Consider the following 18,977-nt stretch of genomic DNA (forward strand, 5'->3'; position numbering starts at 1 on the left):
AACGTTAACTTCTGAGAGCTTCACTGTTTTATTCACTCACGTAAGATCACATGGTTACTAGACACATGCATGCTAAATATATTATATGCTACCATGGCAGCAGGTCAGTTCTGCACAAGCTGCTTGTATTAAATTTCTCCTGTAAGTGACATTAGAGTTTAGCTCTGCTCCAGCACATATAGGAAGAGGCTTCACATTCCAAACTACCATCTGAAGGGGAAAACTATGCCAACACAGTACTAAGTATGCCTGTGCTACTTTAACCCATTTACTACTTCAACACACACATGCAAGCCTCGCATTTATGTTATCTATATTATAATATTTTCTAATCCAAAACTCCAAAACTAATGGCTTTATCGTAGTCTTTTGCTAYGAAAATTTAAGGAAGAGGTCAAGAGGTCACACAATTCTAGTCTATAATATGTGACATGTTAAGATTGATGAAATTCCAAACGGTAAGTGTCATTAACTGGGTAGCGTATTCAAGTACATCTGAAACCTTCTACTGGTTTATCAAACTGCCTGGGTACACATAACTRCTACTAGAACACATTTGAAATAAGCATGACTGCATATTGTTCTAACAATTTTATAGCAGATGTTCTCCATAAAAGACAGTGACATATTAAAAAATCCCACACATTGTCTCTACATATATATTGACATATCTAGAAATACACACACTGGCATATAAAAAGCACAAACAAATCTGAGTTGTCAAAATTAATGGAGCACACACTAAAAATATTTCACCATCCTCACGATGCCTTCCTATGTCATACTACAACAGAGGACATCACTGCAGAGAATGCCAGCCTTACAGAGAAAGGAAGGCAAACTCTTCTAAAAGCTGCCTCGAGACCAGCACAGGGAAACATTTTGGATGTGTTTCATGGCTTCAGATTGGTGCCTTGGAGAATGCAAAGTTAAAAGGGGAACAGACTTCATCATCAGGGTCAAGATAGTTTATCAGTATTCTGCTGGAAGAATACACATTAATCCTTTTCYTAAGCACAGAGAAAAGCCTAACTCAAACACCTATCAGTAAGGATGTAATCACAGTCAGCTTCAGCACTGACRTTGGAGGCAGAGGAAATCATACAGACTTTGGTAAATATTTAGGCAGCTAGTCCACATAAAAAYCTCAGAGTGTTGCTTCTCTAGYGCAACCATATCTGCAGGGGGTAGGKGAAAGTCCTCATATACCTACTTAAGCTGCAACTGTATGTTCRCTGCAACCCATAAGCACATCCTGATATTGTTCCTCTTAAATGGAAATCTCATGAGATGGTTCATACATTGCTGGTCTTCCCTTTCCACTGGTTGGGGACATGTGGAAACCAGACACAACTACCCACAGGTAACCAGCCTATCCACAATGAAGACCTGCTATGAGCTTACCAATAGTACAGGCAAAGTTAGAGGTATGCTTGGATTTTGAGCAGATGATACCTTAAACTAGCTCATTATTCAGAGTCCTCCCTTAATTACTCTGCAGAGCACACCAACATTTATCAAATAATATACTGACAGAAAGATACAGAATACCACATTTTTACAGAAGTATTATAACACTTTTAATTTTAGTCACCCAAAGGTTAAGCACCAAACTATAAAACGTCTGCAGTATGGTCCTGATATATTAACCAGGTTTCATTTTGACATTAGAACTTCTGCACTAAGGGACCACGTTGGAACCACAAAATCATCTCTAATATAGGAGAGACTTATTTTTTTTTATTAAGTGTAACACTTCTGTTAGCAACACATAGAATATGTATTCATTTAGTGTCACACGTTAGCACATGATTGAGATCCTTTATCCGGTCAAACAGCATCACATGGACCAAGTGCAAAGACACAGCAGAACTCTGCCTGAAGCTCCAGCATCGAATCTGGGCCATCCTTGCACTTACAGGTTTCTGTGCAGCTGCTGGGAGGAGCTCCCCACCCCCCGACCCAGGGGAGCATAGAAGCTGTCACTTCSAAGAGGAAAGAAAAAAATCCTCCTCAAGAACCATTCTTCACCTCTGCAGAGCTGTCACAAACGTGAGCCCAGCTGAATTATCATGTTCCAAACTTGGCATTTGACTTGTTWTTGCTTGAATATTTAAGCCATTGCTTTCTTACCTGCTTCAGGCTGAAGCCATTTTTTCATTACTTCTTATTTGGTATTTTTTTCCATATTGATGACTTAAGAGGTGCAAACCACTCTGACCTGCTATTAGCAAACTCTCAGCATTGAAGAACAGCACAACACAAGTCTCAGCACATCAGGAGTATTCAATAACTAACATATACATCGGATTCCTTTTGCAAAAAGAACACACGCAGAACGAAAACCAAGAGCTGCACTGATAAAAAATCCCACAGAAAAGTCATGAAATAACTGAACCAGTAAACTTCCATACCAAGACAAAACTAGGAAATGGAATCTACAAATACAACTTGTCTACTGAAAACATGTTTTTCATCTTTTTAAAGAACACGTTTCTGACTCCACAATTAAAAAGCAGCTTCCAAGTTTTATCAGTACAGTAAAAACGAAATAAACASAGTTTCTTCTGTAAGCAAATAATATTAAGGTGCTGCAGAGAAGAGTTTGTCTTCCATATCACATGAAACAAGTTTTGACTAAGAAAAATAAATGCTCAGTATTACACAAAGCACAAAAAATGCCACTGACCTCRGTGAAGGACTTGGAATTAYGTTATTTGCAACTGTGCTGTGCTACAGGTTACTCTTACTTCACAAGCAAACAAAAACCATCAACAACAGGCASAAATGAAAACCTACCCAACATGACCATYAATGAAAGTAGAGCTTACATGACGTAAAACTATGCAGATGCTCTTTTAGATCAGACAATAATTGTTTTGTTTCTCCTAAAGTGTTGGTACCTAATCACTCAGATTTGGAGCAATTGTTTCTCAAGASCCCAGGTGAAAAGAAGAAACAAGAATCTGTTAATGCAATCCACCCAGCTGACATATGTAGAACTGCATTCATGAAAACAGTAAAGACAAACCAAAAATGGAATGGAAGATATTAAGGTAAGTAAAAGAAGATATACTTGCCAAGAGTAGAATCCACAATACGTGCTTTCTCAGGAGAAAATATTGCCAGCATTTTAATAGACAGATCTGACAGAAAACTCACCATCTACCCACCAGGAAGTGAAACGAAAGAAAGCCCAAAAAAAGAGCAGAGAAAGACAGAAGTGGGTGTGGTGGAAATACTTCTTGTTTACTTGTAATTATCTAAAAAAAAAAAATTATAGAGAGTAAACAGCTGAAATCTGACATATTCACTCATCCACACCATCACTCCAAAAATCAAAAGCAACACAGYTTTACCTGTTTATAGCACTCGATTTCATCCAAGTCACACATCACACCACACCTCCTCTAYACAACACTGTCCTGCCCTGTCACAATGACAAAGGATGGGACAAGAGATTATTAAACTGCACCCAGGCAGGGACATGAAGATTAAGGCATTTACACAAGGTCASCAAGGAATCAACTATTTCAAAGACAAGGCACCAATCTTAAATTTCCTCAATGGCAAAAATACTCAAAACAAAGCAAGATCTGCCAATAAAGTAACATATGCTGCTAAATTAATGGATTAGCAGGCAAGTCTAAGACACAAAAGTATTCCAGGCCATGATTCGCACTTTTAATTTAACCTACAGATTTCAATTACAGAACTGAAAACAAATGCAAMCCCCCCCCAGCACTTGTACTAGAAAATTATTCCTAATTTTTTATCCTCCCTATTTATAAACAGCAAGAGCTGATGGAAATAATACTTGGCAGAATMCAGTCCTTAGCTAAAGCTTGAGTCAGGCATCCATTTGGTGAGGTCACATTACAACAGGTAGSCACTACCACCACCATCATCCAGCCATTTTCACACCAACGACCCTTATGCTGGGCACTTCAGGAGCATCTGCCACATATACAGACCAAAATGAAATAAAATTATTACCTCCCCTMGTTTTCCCAATTTGTTAAAAGCCATCTGAGTCAAATCTTTCTTAGACATCAATCTGGACCACAGACAAGTGTAGGAACTGCAAGTTTTACTGAAAACCACAAACTTCATTGTAGTCTAATCACCTGAATTAAATACATAAACAAGATTTCAGTTTTTTTAAGGATAACTGATTTAAGTTTGCCACATTAGTCTACTTTAGAAGGCATTTCATGAAGCAACACTTGCTAAATCAAAAAACATCAGTATGTTCTTAGMATATTTTAAAAATGACCAAACTACATCTAATAAAGAAACAAATTGAAAAAGAATAAAAGTTGGTGAGTGCTGTCATTTGCTTTACTGGAACACATCAAATAATTTCAGCACTGTTCCGCTAAAGWTGTAAAGAAGAGCTGAGACAGGAATTCACAGCTACAAACCACATGAGACCACGTGASAAGACATATCCACTCCAAAATGCAGGTGCACTGCCATCCACATCTTGCTAGTGCATAATCACAACTGAACATATTAACCTAGTTTCCCAAAGCCTTAATGATGACAAATATGACACTGAAGACATGTTCTTCATTAAGAAACAGGTTTGCCYCATTTAGGCGCTACAACTAAAGAGCATTTTGTGAAATGACGGATTTTCAAGCAGGAGGGATAATAAACTAAATGCCTTCTGTGTGCTATCCTAACATGCCACTGATTGGCACAGCTACATTAAATTAGTTTAAAGGTGTCCTCTGTAAATCCACCTATATACATGTAACAAAATTGAGTTTTACTGTTGATCTAAGAGGGGATCTGAGGAATTCTAGCTAAACAGACTATTTCCCTAAATTTGGACTAATCCAGAAGACAGATCTAATGAATATTTTTTCCTGTGGTATGCTCTTCAGTACAGTACCCTGACAAGTCTTTCAAATCACAGTGTTGTTAAGATAAGCCCAGGAAGGTACTGTACAGGAAAAAGAGGCAAGGGCTATATATGGGATACACAGATCCAATATCTGAGCAAAGAATCTTCAGGTTTAGGGGATTTCATACATATGTTGCTTGACACTAGCAAAAGAGCACTAGAACTCAGAAACACTTTTTAGAAAAAACTTATTTAAATGATACAGATATTATTCAAATGACTCTGAGCATCTCCAGATCCAGTGCATCTCCCCACATGCAGAGTGTGAACCCCAGGCAGTAAGAAGGCTGAAACCAGGAATTGCAGAAGAGCATCCCAACCCACTGGAGCAGYCTGGAAGTTGAGAGTGGCAATCAAAGTGCAGATCTAAAGCCACATTCATTAGATTGAACAGTGAGATTTCAATATGTATTGTAGCTCTAAAAGAGAAATGTACAAATTCACAAAGAATRACTGCACACATGTTCTCTAAACAATGATAATCCAATTAGGTATCACTCATTTAGACAGATACATTGCTTTAACAATGCTCAWATTGTCTCGTATTGCTAAAATAAAAGTTCAATAATTTAATTTTGTACTGGAATATAGCAGAGGAGAAGGAGACAAAGACTTGGATTAAAACGTTCATGTGATTGCCAAAGGGGGAAAAAAGACTGTTCCCTACACACTCAGGAGCCATTAAAACCCTTCAGCATTTTTTGCCAAACATGGTTTCACTTTTTTTTTTTGCTTACAGTGCTTCAAAAGGTTTTGCTAAGGCAACTTGTGTATTGACAATAATACAGCCACCAGGCTGTATTATAAAGAAGACAATAGYGAGATCTGAGTAATGTGTATTAAAGAAAACACATTCACTACCATGGGAACCCTGTCAGAATTCACCCCTACTGCAAGTTGTCCACAGGAAGCCTTTCTGTGCTAGACTTCCTCTCCTAATCATCTCTCTAATACTTCTAACACATAAACATTAATATTATAGCAGGGAACAAGCACACARGCTATGCTGTTGGCCTACAGCATTTTCATCTAAATAGGTCTTACAGACACAAGGAGACAGTAGAAAGAATTCCAGAATAAGATCTCCACCACTTACGTCATCAGTACAGCCAAGGATTTCACTGGAACATTGACACTAATTCACTGAAAACTCATTGTAAGCACAGTTAATGAATGTGGGAGAAACCAGGAAAAAGAAAAAAAAAAAAACAAGTCCACATACACAACACAAAGAACCAACCAAGAAATGTCCCAAATCCCACTGAAAGCTGACTTTATCTAAAACAGTCTAGGAAGTTTCACTGGAATAAATTTTTGGTAACAAACTGCACTGTACTAAAATCATACCTATACCAAGCTTTTGGGATCCACAGCTTTAACAGGAAGAGAGGCAAGTTCTACCTCACAGCCTCAGTTACAGTACAACTCTATTTGCATGTGCAAGAGCACCACCAATACCACCAAAATAAAACCCAGAGTTAAACATTAAACTACACAYAGGACTTGCCTGGCTACAGCTATTTACAGGAAAAGCTCAAGGAATCTTGCAGTGTATGCAAGACATTAATATATAGTTAAAAACTACTTTTCTCACTTTCTGCATAGAGGTAGTAGATCAAATCCTCTCAGAATCTGAACTCAAACATTACCAGGAGAATTTGYTTTTAACTGTCTTGCAGTCTGAATTAGTTTGTCACTGAAGGTCTGCAAACTCAAACGCTCTGTAGCAAAAGCATCTCTTACAATGTTGTTTTGCAGGGTTTGAGAGATGAAAATACAGAACCTAAAAGCATCAACACAGAAGTTTCATTAGACTCCAGAATTAAGTTACCAATTCAAAAAGAGAACAAGCTTTCCCTTAAAACATTTTACACATTGAAATAATAGAACTACATTTTCTCCTTGACATAAAGAGCAGCCAGTATTGGGGAGCCCCAGCATGAGCTACTACATCAGCAAAGCTCAAGCTGTAAACTAAATGATGAAATCCATTTTTAATCAACAAAAAAAAAACCTGGTGATGGCACATAATTTCAGGGGTTTTACAAATTTCAGAAAAAGGACTCTTCTACAGAAATCCAAACAAAGAGACACCTTTTAGAAAAGACAGACTAAATTCACATCACAAGCAACATCCTGAATGTATTGTATATCAAGTTCCTTTCCCTGCATAGTAACAAGAAACAAAAAGTATCCTAATCCCTTGCTCAAGATTGTAGCAACCACAATAGCAACTGAAGCAGAAGCTTTTCCAAGAAAGGCATTTTAAACGCAGAGCTTACCCTTCAGAACTGGTATACCTACAACAACCTTCATCAACACACGCAATTGTGCCCTTGTCCAAATTTGTATTTGTCTAAAGAGATGCAAATGGAGAAAGAAAAGACAATTATAGAAACTATGAAACCCAGAGATACAGTCTCAAGGAATTTTAAACATTAATGGTCAGACACTTAAACGTTGAAAGGTCTGAGACCTGAAACACGGGTAAGTCTGAAACAAGGTGTTTGCATTAAGATGAGGCTCAGTCTCTCTGAAGCATAAGCGTTGATAAACAGAGCCAGACACACTAAAGCTASAAATATAAAAAACAACCCAAGGAAAGAAGTACGCCTGGAGCTGAATTTTTTGTTTCCATTCCACTTATATCTTGGTTGAAACCAAGGAGAAGCTGCTTTCTAGTTACTTTTTTTGGCTGTTGTCAAATTCCTGACGGAAAACATCAGTAAATCCTATCACAGGTGAGTTGAATCATTCCTGTTCAAGGTCCACTTGTGTCTTCAAAACCTTGTCACCTACTCCTCCCTTCCCAGCGCCTCAAACACTGACACATGAACCCTGGTTCACGACATGAAATGCAGGGACTGGGCTGGCTGTGCCATCGTTGTCCCAATACTACCCACAGATCAGGCTATTTTAAGATAAGCTAATTATGCCACTAAAAAATCTTATAAGCCACTAAGACTAAGCAGGAGAGACCACGAAGAATTAAAAGCAGAGAAACACAGGTAAGACAGAACCAAGACTTGTGATCTCAGCTCTTCCAAGTAAGAAGCCTGGAAGATTCCTTGTCCAACTGCGACTCTGAGTTTTAGTCTGAGCTTACCTTCTCTGCTTCTAACAGTTGTAACAAGCACAAGGAACTTCACATGAAAGGCTGKTGTTCCTTACACCTTCAGAAAATTAGTCATTCATGCCTTAGAAAAACAACACACCAAAATCTTTGTGGCTTGCTTCTAGGCATTATCTACATGCATGCAAGACAGCTACAGAAACCAACTCAGATGTCTTGAAACAAACAGATCTGAAGGAAAATCCTCAATTATGAGTTTGTTGCATAGAAATTTTTCAAGAAGTTTATCACATCATCTCCTCATTAACATTTCATTAAAGAACTGAATGATTGAAAAGCAGGTAAAAACTTCTTTTGAGAACTACTCAGCCAGTACCCAGGAATACTGTGGTAGGTTTTATTACAGAACAATTCAGCCTGTAAAAAAAAAAACATGTTTAAAAAAAATTGGATCCAGAAAGTCCTACATAAAGCACAGATATGAGTATCACATGGGGGAGGGTGTGAGAAGACGAATTCAAATAAATTACTGTATTATAAGACAACACAAGAAATTCCAACTCCACACATATACACTTAAAAAAAGACKTCATCAAAATGAAGATATAGCTAACTTTATTTTGATAAATGAATTATTTCTAGCCTAACATGACATTTAGATCAAATCAAATACATTAAAAGCAAAGCAAATTAAGAAACTGAATGCAGAGCTTTAAATCATCCTAACTTCAAGTTTCTTTTCATAAAATTAAATAAAAACACTTAAGAAAAATAAGAGTTTACTGATATTAGATTAAAGCATTATAAATGATGGCATTAAAATCTTGAAGACAGAAGCTATTCCCACAGCTTTCTAAACTTACTTTTTTTAATAAAATGAGGTTTACTTAGCCACARTCTATTCTCCCTCATTAACAGCTTCTGATTACACTGGCCAGTTTCAACCAAGTGCCACACCAAATGTATCAATTATTTTTGAGATTTTCTGAAAGTGCTGCAGAATTTCTGTTCTGGCAATTGCAGAGAATCCCTGGGCAGAGTAGTGCCCTGCAGTGCAGAGGCAGCAGGCAGCTGTACTCAGCCCGGCCACAGCTGGCACAGCATTTAAGATACTGGAGAACTGAAGAGAAAGGCATTGTACAGAGACGATACTCTAAAAGATCAGTGAGTAGCTGAATATTCAACAAATAAGGGGAATGGAAATTATCCAAGTTTTATTATTTGCAGAAACGCTTCTTTACTATTACTGTTCAGACAATTTCTAAATTTACTTCCACCATTTCTCCAACCCRTATTTTAAATTCATAAATAAAATGGGCTACAGAATACAGAATAAAAATTTTCATAAACACACTGTCTTTGTTCTTCCCTCTTCCCCATACCATGCTTCACTTGCTCCTCAGCAACCCAGCCATAGAGCTGGAATCCTTTTATCTCATGTAATCACACTGGTTATGCTTGCCTAGAGCCAGTGTTAACAGGACAGTCTACAGATCCTTTAATGACTTCCATCTCCTTTGAGACAAAAATTAGATGGTGGAAAGAAAAAACAACAAAAAGGCAGCAGCGAAACCCAACAGCACCTGAGAGTGATACCAGGTTGGCCTCTCTTTCTCCAGCCCTGTGGCCAGACCYGATGGTTTCAGTCATTGGGAGGCTCAGGCGAGCCCCCAGCGCTGCACGGGCACGCCGGGATCACCAGAGGGAGCTGCGGGGGCTCCGAACGGGGGATCTGCCATCGGATCACAACTTCTCACTCGGGGCAAGCCCTTCCGGCAGCTTATTGAAAAAAACAGTTTTTACTTGAATCTCTTCATAGTCGGAGCATTTGGATTSCCTCTCCCATCGCAGCTTCTGAAGGGAATGACTGTCACTTCCTGGTGGAATCTGGTGCAAGTTTTACATAAGCACCTTGTGCTAACACGCAATTCGTTGTAAAAATGCGTGTACTCGACAACAACAGGGTGCACGGACTAATTCCAGGGCATCCTCAAAACAGACCATAAAAACAAGGATGTCACCATCAGGCTTAACTTGACAGGACAAGTGTCCAACTCCTCAGCAAAAACATAAGGGGAATCTRCAAATAAAAGCACAAGAGATTGCAACTGAACCAGAGCCGCCCTCACAGTGAGGGCAGGCTGAGGGTATCTGCAGGAAGATTTACTGCAAAGCAGCTTGTGGGATAACTGTGGGATATCGGGTTACATTTCATCCTACTGGGAATCCAAGTCTCCTTTGTAGATAAGCCTAGGAAAAAATTCAACCAGGAGTCACCAGGAACATCAGAATGCCACGACAGTAACAGTAGTTGAAATTTTCAACTCTCCCATATCCTTGTTTTACCTCCTTAACAAACCATTAGTCTTTCAAGGTACTTTCCTCCTAGTTTGCATAAGGCACCTAAATACTCCAATTTTCAGGAACRTTACTCACATTTTAAAATCCAAAACTTCCAATCATTTGAACACCGCATTTTACTACTTTCTTGAAGATACTGAATTAGCAGGGACAAATAGAAACATCAACCATCAGCTTTTTCCTTTTTTAAAGGAAAAAATAATTCATCAACTATCTTATGATAACTCTTGTTGTTTCTGCCTTCCTCTCAAATTTCATCTCATATTAAACTCATGACAAAGCCTGGCGGGGGTATTCTTAAATTTCTCTGTCCTTCACTGCAAACAAGTGCTTTCTGTATGATTTTTTAATACAAATTTGATAACATAWAAGTTTTTTCATTTCAGTTGATTCAATTGATACCTTCCCATTACTTTTTTGACAGCTACTCAGGATAGCAGGTTTTAATAATTGYGACAAAGAAAACAGCAAGCACCGACTTAAAACTCACTATCATTCTGTGACACCAAAGGCCATTATATGCTCTACATACTCCTAAGGAATTTTCAGGGCATTTGTGTTAGTAATAACAACTTCTACAAATATACCCACATTCGAYATCTGCCATATTCAGCAAATTCTTGCTTCCATCTACTGACCACATCTCTCTTCAGCCATCCACGATTTTGTCTCCTTCCCCTGAAGGAGGAGTTCTAATTTAGTCCTTCCTGATGGAGACCATTAATAGTTTTACTGCTGGCACTTTTTTCATATCCAAGCCCAACATCTCTCAARCTAAAGATCTTCACACAGGTTTCACTGACAAAAACTTAAAGACACCACCATTTAGAATGTTATGAACAAAGATAAGGAGAAMAACAAGAGGACAAAACATGAAAAAACCCCAACAACACACAAACCATAAAAACCCAACAATCAAAAGAAACACAGGAGGATATTAAGGAAGTCTCTGGGAGGAAATCCTTATTCAGTGCTCAAAARCTTCAAATCCCTGAAGCTAACTACCCAAGTAAATATGTGTATTATTAAACTCAGACTAACACACACCATTTGACAGACTATAGACTCAGATTTTTTTTATCAGAAAGTGCTTTTCCTTTTTGTAGGCATCAAGTGAAACAAATTATCTTGTGCTGTACCTTTGACTTTCTCCTCTTTTACCCTGAAACCAAGGGGATTCTGAATATAAATTTAAGACACCTGACTTAATTAAAACCTCATATCATTACACAATACTTTTAACAGCTTCAMGTAAAAGTAAAAATTCTGAAAAATTCCATTTATTACCCTCAGTGCCTGACAAGATAATAAAAGCACAACGATGATGGAACATCCCCTTTTCTCAAACACTCTCAGAAGACTCATTGCTTTGAAAGCTTGCACTGGAAGAAGCAACGTTTTTTAATTGCTCTATACACCAAATTATTAGCAGTCATTCTTGTCAGCTTACAGCTTTTAAAACAGGATGCATGCAGTCATAYCAGGAAGAGGCAGTTGCTGTGAAAGAATGATACCAAAAACAAGATGTTCCTAATGCTGATAATCTCACACAATGCTTCTGGCTATACCATACAAGTTGGCCACATGTCAATTAAATACAATTCAAAACATCTGGAGAAAGATGCCCGCTTAAAAACACTGTAATCTTTTTTGGTATGGATAGGGGAAAAAAAAATTCAACTTTGTTCTCAGCTCTTAAGCTCAATTATTGCAGATTTTGTTTGATACACGGGGTAAAGTCACATTATCCTGAAACCTTTCAAAGGTTTATTTAATGGACRCTGTCAAGTCTGTTGTGCCCTTTATTGCTCCTCATCCTTAAGACATGTGTGTATGTGAATATCTGAAGGTCCAGCCTCTTGCTTACTCTCTTCTCTTACAACTATTTGTAATTCTTCCATATCATAAAGGAAACTAAAACAATCTCCTCTGAATTCTGTTTCTCAACTCTGTATGCCACAATCTTCAAGAAMTAAATGTGTAACAGCATAGCCACAGCACAGCTCATTTATAGATACACTTACACAACTATATAGCTAAAAGTTGATTAATTTAACCCCCTTGACCTTCCAAGCACTAAGTGATGGCAGAAAATGAAAAGCTCAGGCCCATATATATTGGTACAAAACTCAACATTGATCCTGACCACAGCCTGCCAGYGTTACTGCAGGTAACAGATGACGTATCTCCTTTACATATTCTCACCGTCTGTGATCAGCTTTCAAACAGTAAAAATAACACTAATCCAGTCCCTGAAATCCTAAATTACACTGTCAGAAACAATCCGGTTTTCAAATGAAACTGAGTTACACAAACACTCAAAGGGACATGAGATAAATGAAAAAAGTTCTTCTCCTCTATTATCATGATAAGAATRTCACGAGCACAAACCCATCCATTCTACACTCCCACTCTTAGGTGATCTCCAACCATGACACATTTTTCTCCGAGTCAATTAGCTCTTGATTTGAACAAAAGTAAAAGATGCTTTGTCATCAACGCCTGGTACACAGACATTTAAAGAAGCACCYTTCCACAACTGTGCTTGGCTGGTATTTCCTAGCACCTACTTTTATACCTAAAATAGGCATGCAACAATTCTCAGTAACTCCTAGTGAAATCACAAAGCAATACAAAATGCATTTTCAAGTTTCCAGGTTGGTCCATAAGGACTTTGGCAGAATTCAAAAGCTCTCCAGGGACAGAGACAAATATAACTGGGAGACCTACCTAATTAAGCATCACTAACATTGTGAATATAAAGTAGTTRATTCCCTGAAAAATAATTCAATTAATCACACTCTTATTAAGAGGGATGTATTTTCTTCTGATCATAGAGGCACGCTTGTACCACTACAACACATAGGGAACAAAAACCAGAGTGCTCTCCRTAGAAAAGTGTCTGTATTCCCTTGCRTTGAAATTTTGAAAAAGACCGGTCACAAAATTTAGCCAGCCTATTCTAATAAAATTCCTTCCTAATTCTTTACTGTAGACTCAGATTAAGAGTAACAGGAGAAAGGAAAAGATGCATMTATATCATACATATAATTTAAAATATTCCAACTACGTGATTGTTGTGGAGAGGCAGGAGTCAAATCTCAGGAACAGAATGCTCTTACAAGATATTAACTCCTCTTTAGYGTCAAATGGAGATGAGAGTATACATTACTGGGGTTGACGCTCCTAAAGAAAGTTACACATTAAATATAATGAAATCTAGAAAAACTTGTGCAGAACCTTTAAACAGAAGCAAAACCAATACAGTTGATTTTAAAAAAAAAATCAGTCCCTCAATATGGAGGAAGAATTTCTTTTCAACTCCCTAAGCAGTAACTYGAAAGATCAAATGTTAAAATAAGAATGCACCATATGAGGGGAGTGGTCAGAGATAGAAATTTAGATCAGATGCTTACTTTCACAAAAACAGAGCAAAAYACATTATTGCAGACTAGAAGCTCATTATTTATTAGCTGGTGCTCTACCACAGAACACATGCTGGGGGGGAGGGTAACTGTCATACTACACAGCTCAAATCTGGTCTGAACTCTCAGTAATATTATTCTGTTCTGTTACTGGATACTACATCAATGACYTAAACCATATTTTGATCAGCTGTCCAAAAAAATTCCTCAAGTTTTTTACTAGAAGGTAACAAATCTAACTCAGGGGTRAAGAATGTCTTGTGTCACCCTACAAATTTCCTAAGACACCCAAACCACCTTGCAAACATTCAGGAGAGAAACCATCTATGTTTAGTTATTTTGGAATTGACTGCACCTTAAACCAAGGGGATTCTGAATACAAATTTAAGACACCTATATTAAAACTTCATACCATTACACACCCTCACTTGAACGTCTTTATTCATTTGTGACAGGAGCAAGAGGTGAACTAAGCCACATCAGCAGCACCTCGGTACCACAGTGGCAGGTCCATTCAGGTAAGCACTGGGGCTCGCAGGGCAGAGCAAAGCACACAAGCAAGCAGCGCTGTGTTCATATTCCCTGCTTACTTCACCAGAGCTGAAGGAATCAAATCTGAACACAAAGAACCCAATTCACTCATATTATCACAGACAGAGATTTGGACTTTTGTTCCATTTGATCCATTGAAGAACACATTATTACACATGTGAAATATGTCTTTCCAATACAATAAATGTGAAAACTTAAAGCGATTTGTGCATTAAGAAGCACATACGTTGCCACATGATGTTCCAATTAATTCAAAGGAAGATTTGTTGCAATGAGAAGGAAAAGCAGATCCCWGTGCTTTGCACACATTACCAGGCTGCTGTCAGGACTGAGGAGGCCTAAAGCCCAACTTTTATATAGAATATTTATCCTTTAAAGATAAAAAAATTAAGATTTTAGTGAGGTGGGCAAAATGTGCTAATGGTAAAYTTTAAAAAAACATATACTTCTAAAATTTGAACTAAACCCCACAGACCTCTCTCAAGCAAGGCATAACAAACCACAGCACTTATTACTAATTCAAGACATTTCTCATTTAGGAAAAAAACTTGGTTGCCAAACTAATACAGATTTGTTCATTACACTATTAGCCTACACTACTTTCAGTACTGCTGCAGAATTAATCAGCTGTGTTTTGTCAGGACGGCATGGCTGAGAGCAGGCAAGGTAGCACAGCATAGTTCACAGAGCAGAGTGGTGCCTCCAGGCTCTCTGATGCAGCACTTGGGCCCAGAATACACAGAATGACATCAACAAGTTATCTGAGAAACTTGGCCAACATTCTAAAATAAACCCATAAAATCTGTGCTGCCCACATTAACCAGTTTAAGGTAAACCACACACACTTCAGCTCAAAGGTTTCTAAATAAGATGAGTCTTCTGCCATAATAAGCCGTTTTATTCTCCAGAATCATTTCAAGTTTGAATTCTGCCATGTCTTCCTCATCGTGCTAGTCCAACATGACTCAATTTCTCTAACTTCATAAAATTCAATGTTCACTTTTTTCTCCATCTGTGGTTTCACAGAGAAAGAAACTCGTGTTATATTATAGGGATCTAAATCCAGGGATCTGCGCATATGCAAAGCATTCTGTGGGCCCACTCACTCACAGAGGTGAGCAGTGACCACACCGATTTAAACACACACTGAAAAAATGGAGCAGGACAAGCTAACAGCAATCTGYAATAATCTGTAAATGCCTGTTCACAAAAAAATCAAATGTCAGAATATTAAAACTGGTTTAGATGAGCTCCATGRGCACAGAGAAAGAGTTTCATGTACACCAAAGCTRTCCTGAGGTAGAGTCTGTCCCTGACACACAGGAATTCTTCCCATTTACCGATGATCCTCCTCTGCTACTACTGGTGGACCATATCAACTACAGATATAGGAAAAATTATGGAGGAGAAAAATAAATGACCAGGGCACTGGGTTATTTTCTTTATGAAATTCCAAACTGAATGCCCTCAGTCAAAAAAGGCTCATCTCCAGCTGCCAGCAGCATTATAATCCCTTAATATCATGACAATTTGTTACGCTCTCTCTTTTTTTATTTGCAGGCTTAACAAGTATAGAATTCTAAAATATCATTTAATAATTATACCCTTTAGTGAACAAAAGCAGCAATATTACATCCTTTATTACAATTTATTACAATCCTTCTAAATTATGTAATTGAATACCATGTCATTTTGCACATATTCTAGCACCTCAATGAAAAAAAAATAGTTTAAATGAGGAACTTCACACTTCTCCCCCAAATGCAAATCACTTGTGAAASAGGAGGAAAAAACCCTAAATATTATATCCTTTTATGTAAAAGGCAGAGATAAACATTTTAAATAATTTTAAATACAGACAGAAYAGATGACAGGAATGTTGCCCTGACATCTTTTGCACAGGTCATTTAAATACTAGAGTGTAATAAGAAGACACCAGAATTATCTAACAAAATGTAGCCAGTTCTATTAAAAAAAAACCCTTGCATAAGGAAMAACTTATATGTGTACAGTTCACATAATTAAGCTTGAAAGCTTATAGCGTTTCTCACGGTATATAAAAATTTCACAGACTGTGATAATCTTTAAGATAAATACATCTGTATTATCAATTCCATACCAAATCACTTTTTTTTCCTTAGTACTGTTTACAAATTATTCCTTTTCCTTCCTCCTTTGTACTTCCCAAAACCCCGTTCCYCCTCTGCTCATCATAAATTTAGTTGTTGTCTGACTACGGGACACAGTGTTTTTACACTAAACAATAAAAAACACCAAAACCCCTCTTCTTAAATTATCTTTTTTCCCCTGTAGAACTCCAGTTTCTCAACTTTGAAATCAATCACCTGTCAAACAAGGCACTGTGGTCAGTTTTTCTAAGCAATTCCACTCTCCTCGCCGCTTAGCATCTCAAAAGCAGGTAAAAATTTATTGCAAAATACAGCTCCATAAACTTAAAAAAAACCACTGTCTTTCCAGTCAGAAATGGACCAATTCTTTTTCCTCATGACTTCTGCCGCTGAACACAAAATCCTGCTGGCAGCACAACCCCGCTGTACCTTSAGGCTTCTCCCTCTGGACAAAACAGGCTCCGGTTCACAGCTCGGGAGCCGCTCTCCCCCTGCCATTCCCTGCACACCTTTCCTGCGGCGCACAACTCCTTCAACCATTCCCACCTCCCCTTGCCCGACCCCGGCCGCTCCCGCCGGCGCATTCCACGGACAGGCTCCCGAGGAGGCTTTTCCTGTTGGTTTGTTCGCTGCGATGTCGCCTTCCCCAACGACACCCGGCACAAAGGGTCCTTTCCCCGCACCCCAGGGCGCTCCAGGGCCGCGTACCCCACCCTCCTTCGCTCCCTGCCGCCCGCTCCTCGGGCACATCTGCCGGCCCGGCCCATAAACGTCCATCGCCTCCCTCGGAAAGTTCTGAGGAGGCCCCGGGAACTCGCCCACCCCGGGACCCCGCCGCTCCCCCCGCTCCGCTCCGCTCCCTCAGAGCGGGATGGGGCCGACGGGGGGGAACCCTCCCTCCTTCCTTCCTCCTCCCGTCACCCCTTCGGCCGTTGAGCCCCCACCCTCCCCGAGCCTCGGGCTGAGGGAACAACCCCCGCTGGCCGCGCGGAGCCCGGGACCCCTCTCTCACCGCCGCTCCCCGCTCGCTCCGCTCCCGCCGCGGCTCCTCAGGAGACACTGACACCGGCGCACGGATACCGCGCCGCGCTATTTTTGGGAAACAAGGCCCGACCGCGGCCGGAACTACAGTGGCTCTCACACTCTTCCCTCGGTATCCTTCCGCACGTTTCTCCGCGCAGCTCCGGCGGGGCCGAAGAAGCTCAGCGGCGCCGGGCAGGGCAGAGACGGGGCGGGGATGGCGGGGAGGGGCGCGGTGCTCCCGCGGCGCGCGGCGGRACGGGCATGGCCGCGCTCGGCACACGCGGCATCGCCGGATTATTTTGTTGGACCGGGGAGCGGCCGGGCCTACATTCCTGCCCGCCGACCCGCCCCTGAGTGACGGCGCGCACAGCCAATCGCAGCGCCCGCGCGGGACAGCKCGCCAATCAGAGCGCAGTTGGTGGGCGGGGCGTAATGAAACGTGGAGGACTTGAGTGACAGCGGAGCGTTCAATCAAAAAGGCGGGATGGGAAGCGAGAGCCAATCAGAGCCAGGCGGGGGCGGGGCCGTTGCGAAGGGAGTGCCCGCCTCCGCGGGATGGGCGGTGCGCATGCGCAGAGCGCTGGGCCGGGTGCGCCGGCGGTGACGTCACGGGCCCGGCCCGCCCCGAGCGGCGCCTGCGCCAACGCGGGGCCTTCGGGCCGAAATAGGGCTGTGGGTTAATTAAAACAACTGCCGGTAAGTGGTCCCGCGTCCTCTTATAAACCCCCATCCTCAGTGTGCAGCAGGGGACTGCAGCAGTTACCCCACAAACAGCTCAGSTGCCCGTGTGTGTCACCCTCAGAAACCACCAGCGCCTCCCCAACATGTATATATAGTGTGTGTATATACAAATATACACATATATGTGTATATATAAATATACGCTCTACACTATGTAGATACTTTTTCATATGTAGTATATATATATAAACACTATGTCTAGTATATAGAATATATATACACTATATAAAATACACTATGTATTATGTATGTATACACTAGTATATGTTATATAATTGAAATACTGATAAAACTGAGGACAAAGTCATCGAAGTGAAACGATTTATAATTATAAGTTAATCATCATACCATTACATATATGTACAAAATGTATTTTCTGTAGTCTATACTACATATACATTATAGATACATGTATATAGTACATRTACACTATAATATAAAAATTAATTGTATGGATAGGGAATCTGTATATRCTACATAGATACATAAAAATACTGTTCTGCCTGGCTTTCTGTGAAACTCGCAGCTCTGAGGAGCTCTGTCTCCACATTCAGACAAAGGTGACAGTCCACCTCASTTCCACCTCCAACCATCCCCACCTCACATTATCTCTGCCAGAGATCCCATTAATTTTGTGCTAAGTAGAAAAGACTACTCGGGAATACATAATAAAAGACATGAAATGGGCGTCTTTCTCCTTCACAGAAGGCGGCAGCTGAAGAGCGACCCAAAAATAAAATTTTGATGATAAAATGATACTT

The 18,977-nt window shown here is 39.9% G+C and overlaps 1 protein-coding gene across 3 annotated transcripts in view; it reads right to left on the bottom strand.

Moving 5' to 3' along the window:
* Positions 1–17,793, bottom strand: part of MEF2A (myocyte enhancer factor 2A) — an 82,905-nt gene extending 65,112 nt beyond the window's left edge. For 2 of the 3 annotated variants that reach the window (XM_057375299.1, XM_057375300.1), the window contains exon 1: positions 17,465–17,791. The gene's annotated coding sequence lies outside the window, so the exon portion shown is untranslated. Of the gene's footprint in view, positions 1–17,464 lie in introns of all 3 variants that reach the window. The other variant, XM_057375301.1, reaches the window with a different exon arrangement.
* Positions 17,794–18,977: the final 1,184 nt, after the last annotated feature.

This window comes from Malurus melanocephalus, unplaced genomic scaffold, assembly GCF_030028575.1.
Source record: "Malurus melanocephalus ecotype Western Australia unplaced genomic scaffold, MMel_1.1 scaffold_244, whole genome shotgun sequence".
Taxonomy (NCBI): domain Eukaryota; kingdom Metazoa; phylum Chordata; class Aves; order Passeriformes; family Maluridae; genus Malurus; species Malurus melanocephalus.